The sequence below is a fragment of the Pinus tabuliformis genome, chromosome 1_2 (assembly GCF_031772625.1).
Source record: "Pinus tabuliformis cultivar Carrire ecotype Pingquan chromosome 1_2, CPIR1, whole genome shotgun sequence".
Lineage (NCBI taxonomy): Eukaryota > Viridiplantae > Streptophyta > Pinopsida > Pinales > Pinaceae > Pinus > Pinus tabuliformis.
The window spans coordinates 959,148,898-959,155,767 of NC_142298.1; the positions used below are offsets into that span (position 1 = coordinate 959,148,898).

General features: G+C 34.0%; 1 pseudogene; it reads left to right on the forward strand.

The window, feature by feature from the left end:
- Positions 1–2,005: 2,005 nt before the first annotated feature.
- Positions 2,006–3,999, forward strand: LOC149209151 (L-gulonolactone oxidase 3 pseudogene; annotated as a pseudogene).
- Positions 4,000–6,870: the final 2,871 nt, after the last annotated feature.

Consider the following 6,870-nt stretch of genomic DNA (forward strand, 5'->3'; position numbering starts at 1 on the left):
TATATTTTACTTTTCATTATTTTAATGGTTTATATATATATATATGAATTTAGATTTTTGTGATCTATATCATGAAAAGTAAGAAAACTTTCCATAAAAATCACATCATGAGAGTTTTGTCGACACATTTTGAACCATCTAGTGTGGTTAATGTAGAGACAAGATAAGAGATTTTTTTTAATATAAAGATATAATTGTTATAATATAGATGTTAATATTGAATTAAGGAAATTTTTAATGAAATGAATATCTAAAAATAAAAATAATATTTAGGTCAAACCTAAATAATCAAAATAATTCATTCTAAAAACTTAAATAATAGTTAACATTTTTCTCCATATCATAATAGTTCAAAAAAATAAATGTTATCATTTTTATACAATAGAATTCTATTGTTATGGACCTCATGCATACATGTATTACCTATTTATTAAAATTATATCTTAGTAATAAGCAGTGAAGTCAAAATCTTTGGTTGTGATGAATCCTCTTGATTATCAAGTAGGAAAAACAATTCCAATTTAAATCAACTCCCTATCTTCTTGTTTCCTAAATTTACTAATGGTATTTACCTATTTTTGTGGCTCCATCTCCTCTCTACCTACTCCACTTGCTTGTATTTCAAGACTTTGCTTGCTCCACTTGCTTGGATTTATGAATATTACCTTCATATATTCTTTATGTATACTTAATATAAAAACACTACAATGAGCACCATGTATCCAAATTAATTTAATGTAAGTTTGATTCCTTACCATGATAAATTGATGTTGAATAAGTAGTATTGAATTTAAACATCCATTTGTGTTGACAAATTTTTTTTTTTCTTTTTTTCTTTTCTTTTTTTATGGTGTTTTACACCATAATGCACACCTGTACCAATCATTAGACCTAAAAATTTTATGGCAAAATTTCTACTAAGTTAAATTTCTTTATGAAAAATTGCATTATTGGAAGTTTTAAATAATTTGTTTTAATATAATGACATTCCTAGAATAAAGCTATATTTTCATTGTGTAAACATATTAAAAATTTTTTTTTATAGAGTTTAAGCTTCTGTGATCCATATCAAGTTTGTTAGAGATTTTTTGACAAAAATCACATGAAATACCATTTGTCCATACGTTTCGAACCAACCAGTATGATTCATCGTCAAGACAAGTTGAAATTTTTCTATATAATTTTTATATAAACAATAAATAAATAATTTAATTAAATTTTTCCTACGATTCTTTTATATAATTCTTATATAACTAAATTCTTTCTATATAATTTCGAAATCAAATATAATATTGATGAATAACACATCTATATCAAATATAATATTGATAAATTGTATATGTAATTGTGCATGGAATTCTAATCTAAAAATAAAGTTCTGTTTGGACTTTCGATAAAAATTCTTTTTCAACTTTCCATAATTTAACACATAATAATAAGTATGATATAGATCTGTACATAAAATTTTAAATTATTTTATATTTTTACATGAAAAAAATAATTTATTTTAATTCATCGTATTAAAAAAACTTGATAAATTATATGCGTAAGTGTACCTGGAATTATAATTTAAAAATAAAGTTCTGTTTAGATTTTCCATAAAATTATTTTCCAAGTTTTCATAATTTAAAATAATAGTAAAGTTGTTTCAATAATTTAAAATAATAATAAATATGATATAGATGTGTACATTAAATTTTATATTTTTACATGAAAAAATAATTTATTTTAATTCATCATATTAAAAACTCAAATTAAATTAAGCTTTCCCATCAAAATGTAACCCTTCTTTTCAAATTTGGTTCCAGGAGGGTAGTGTACAAACACATGCTACGGCAGTCGATGTGGATCAAGGAAAAGCACATGGGGTGCCCATGAATTTCGCCGGACAACTAGAGCAACACGCTGCCGAACATTGGGCGATAACGAATTTGCATGGTCGGCTAGAGCTATATAACTGAGGCAGGCTCGGAGTTCATGCAGTTCCACGGATTTGAATTTATCAATGGCGCAGCCCTGGAAAGTGAATAATGGATGGGCATTCCTTCTTATAGCTTCATTGTCTGTCTATGCCTATGCGGCATGCCCGCCACCACCTGTTCAATGCGCTTCTAAGGACTGCCATCTCACAAACTTTCGTGGTTTCTGGGAGGATGAAAGTTCCTGCAGGTTCGCAAATGCCATTTTCCCCAAAACTGAGGATGAGCTCCTCGGAGCAGTTGCGGATGCAGTCAAAAAGGGGAGGAAGATGAAAGTTGTAAGTGCTGGATCTCATTCGTTCAATCGTTTCGCCTGCCCCAGCGGAGACGGAGGGGTTGTTATCAGTACTCGGGATTACAATTCCCGTATCATGGTGGATGAGAAATCTTTGACTGTTACTGTTGATGCTGGGGTAGGGTTGAGGACGTTCATTGATACGCTTGCGTCAAAGGGTCTGGCGTTGCCTCAAACAACCGACTGGGATTTTATTTCCATGGCCGGCATCGTTAGCACGGCAGCCCACGGGAGTGGATTGTGGGGTAAAGGCGGTGGAGTCCACGAGTATGTGGTGGGCATGAGCCTCGTTGTTCCTGCGCCTGCGAATGAAGGATATGCAAAGCTCCTCCATTTGACAAACAACGACGAGGATCTGAAGGCCGCGAGAGTGTCTCTGGGAGTTCTGGGGGCCATCTCACAGTTGACATTTAAAGTGGAGAAAATGTTCAAGCGGTCGGTCACTCTGGATATGAAAGACGACTCGGATCTAGAAGACGCGTTCGTGAAGTTCGCTGAAGCCCATGAATTTGGGGAAATAAATTGGTATCCTTCTCTCCATCAAGTCGTGTACACTATCCGGGATAGAGTACCTGTTGAGGTCTCAGGAAACGGGAAAAATTCCAACCCAGCCTTTCAACCGATGACAGTACAATCTGTGGTGCAGAGTAGGACAATCGGTGAGAGATTACATACATTCAGAATGCAATCTTTCCTTTTCCTTTTTTATTTAATAAAAACCTATGAAAAGAAAAAGAATTCTGTCGATCCAACCTGATAAATCTCAACGCTGATTCTTTATGGGAGCAGTAACGTTGAAATTCATTTATTGATTATAGTTGTAATATTTTTTGTCCGTCCTTTTCTAATGGAGATAAAGAACAATGTGTGTGACCTGCAGAGGAAGAGATTTATGCGACGAGAGACACAGGTAAGCTCTGCAACATATCTAAAATCCAAGTAACCCGAGGCGTGAAGAGCGGAAATGGATATCTGAATGACGGGCTAACGTTCAAGGGATACCCGGTGATTGGCTACAACCATCTCATGCAGGCTTCCTCCGGATGCCAGGGGAATCCCAGCAGTGCTTCATGCCCATGGAAGGGAAAACAGTTGGAAAATAACGACACCATCTGTTATTGGGACACGCAAGTGCACGGCAGCCTTTTCTTCCAGACGTCCATCGCCATTCCTTTGTCGAGGATAGCAGAAGCCATTCGGGACATCAAGCGCCTGCGAGACATTGACCGGAGCTTAATGTGCGGGATCGACTATTATATGGGAGTCCATATGCGGTATTTTAAGAAATCTGAGGATTATTTGTCACACACAGAAGACAGCGTGGACGTTGAATTTATGTACTTCCGCTATCGCGAGCCCGGCAGGCCACGGTGGAATGAGCACGTAATGGAAGAAATGGAACAGATGCTTCTCCACAAATACGAAGGGGTGCCGCACTGGGGCAAGAACCGAGTCTACACGTTCCAGGGAGCTGCACGACGGACGGTGAATTTGGATAAATTCCTGGAGGTAAAGAAGCGGTTGGATCCACACGGGTTTTTCTCCAGTGAGTGGTCGGATGGAGTTCTGGGTATCGGAAAGCATGGAGTAGAGATATGGAGAGATGGATGTGCTGTGGATGGGCTGTGCGTCTGCAATGAAGATCGTCATTGCGCTCCCGAGAAAGGATTCTTCTGTAAACCAGGAAGGGTTTGGAAGAAGGCCCGCGTTTGTAAGCAAAAATGACAGTTAAACATCTCTACGAGAGATAAAATTTTAGAAAAGGGTGGTGTTTCAAAATAATTCTCTGCGAACGCCAACACAATCCGCCGTTATAATAAAACAATGTTCCGAGTCTGATCGCATGACTGCGTGTGAAGCAACGTCCCACCGTGCTGCCAGAAATCATGCTTCATTTACACCATATTAAGCTGATTTAGATGGGTATCGCGCAAGATAATTCATGTTCGTTCACTTTGTGTTGTTAGATTTTTGTTTGATTACCATGTTAGTAGATTGACGCTGTTCTTTTTCAGTAAATGCTGCATACACCCGTTTTACTTATGTTGGGGATTATCAGAAAAATATAATTACTATGGAGTTTTTCCTCGCTTAAAAAAAAGTGTTTTTATATTTTGGCCCGGGTTCTGTGGATCGCCGTGGAAAGAAAAAAAAAAGTTCGTTGACTTTATATTGAGGCCTGGGGTTTTATGGATCGCCCTGGAAAGAAAAAAAAAGTTCGTTGACTTTATATTGAGCCATGGGGTTAAGGATAATTTTAGGGGCGAATGTTTGCTTTTTGGCGAAATTAAGGGGTTTTAAATTTTTAGTGGGCGAATATTTTGTATCATAGTACATTTTTACAAATCACCTCAAATAGCCCACCTTATTTTAAGGGAGAGGGTAAAAAAGGTAAATTTAGCCCTTGAAATTAGGACTTACAACCTTCCATTCGCCCATTTTCAAGAATAGGTTTTATTTAAGTGAATCCATTCGCCCATTTTCAAGAATAGGTTTTATTTAAGTGAATCCTATGGGCCAAATACCATATTTATAAAAGAGGTATGGTAAATTAATAAAAATATAAATAAATGAGAGGTATGGTAAATAAATAAAACATTTTTTATATTTACTCCATAAGTCATCTTATATACATGTAACGGTGTAAACAAAAAAAATATAAGTAAAGTGGAGGTATGGTAAATAAATAAAACGTCTTTTTATACTTACTCAAATGGTATGGTAAATAAATAAAAATAAAAATAAACTAGACGTATCGTAAATAAATAAAACCTCTTTTTATATTTAGTCCATAACCCTCGTTCTATTTATGAAGGCTCAAGAAAGAGGTTTTATTTAAGTGAATCCTATGGGCCAAATACCATATTTGTAAAAGAGGTATGGTAAATTAATAAAAATATAAATAAGCAAGAGGTATGGTAAACAAATAAAACATTTTTTTATATTTACTCAATAAGTCACCTTATATTTAAGGACACTCAAAAAATGGGTTATATTTAGGTGAAACCTATGGCCAAAATACTATGGGACAAATACCATGGACTAGATTGTTATTAATGCTATGCAAAAAACCATTATTAACCCTAATATTAGAATTAATAAAAATAAAAAATGGCACATGGTATTGACCCATGGTATTCACCAAAATGGGACATGGTATTGACCCATGGTATTCACCTGGAATGTAGCCTATTTAAATGGGGGAATTAAACCAGCATGTAGCCTATGCTAAGATTCAATAGGACTTTACAAAGTTTTATTATTTAGTGAAAGACTCGCCAAGATCTTACAAGATTTTATAATTGAGTAAAATATTCGCCATGCCTGGTGAGAGATTCGCCAAAAAATTATACATACATATTATATTATTGATAAAATCGCCTTCCATTTTTCCTATATACCATGGAGATTCGCCCATTTATTATATTTATAAATTTAGGGGGGTTCTTAAAATTTTCCCTGCCTGGGGTTTTATGGATCGCCATATTTTATCTCCACCAAGCAGAGACGGAAACATCAAAATTGATGAAGGCCTTACTCATTGAAAAACATGATTGTGACTTTTAGAAACGCTAGAGAACCTTCACATCATTCCCTTGCTATGTTACTTGATAGCATGGTATCTTCAATTACTAATGCCTAAGGGTAATTGTATGGTGATGTTAACTATATGATATAATTTAATACAAAATTATGATGTTCAAATATGATAAAATAGAGTTAAATAAAAATTATGCTAGAGATTTAGAAATTTCAAAATAATAATTTATCAATGGGAATATGTGAATTATTTTCTACCTATTTTTAATTAGTTAATAGTTTGAGTTTAATTTCAGAAATAGTTAATCACCTACGTGAGTTAAGATGAGGACATTTAATTTTAAGAGTTTTGAATTTATTTAATCATGTAGTTCCAAATAATTAAATAAATTAATATGATTTACTAAGTATCTCATTTTGTGTGATTTTTTTCTCTTTTTATTATTATATTGGCATCAGAACAAGTTTTAGCTATCTTTTACTAGTGAAGTGAAAATATTTTTATAAAATAAATATCTTGAATGTACTTTCAAGTTATAATATCTTTAATAATTATAGCAATTAAATGAAGTAGGTGTTTGAGATAAATAGCAAGAATGTTATCATAGTCTTCCTATATTTATATATAATGGAATTGTATTAGTTATAATTAACAAGGGGTTTGGTTTGTAAGTCTCAAGGGTTAGCTCAGTTGGTCAAAATTAGTGCCTCATCATTCTCCTCGAAGCCCTTGGGGTTAGGCCTAGCTAGTGGGCCGAGGGGCTAGATTCCCTTCGGGTCGATCAACCCAGATTTTTCCGTGGACTTAGCGCCACCCGAGGTGTCGTGAACCACAGCGAAAAAAAATAAATTGGTTTGTTCATAATTAAAAAGGTTTGGAGTTTATCTATATTATTGGATTTTTTTGACGAGTAAAAGTTTCACTAGATTTTGAATGGAATTCTCTCTAAGTTGTAAATTATTATTGATAGAACAATTTGTCACAACAAATTTAATAATATTATATGGAATATTAGATTATGCATTCTTTATTTCCTCAGATCTTAGATTTGTTCT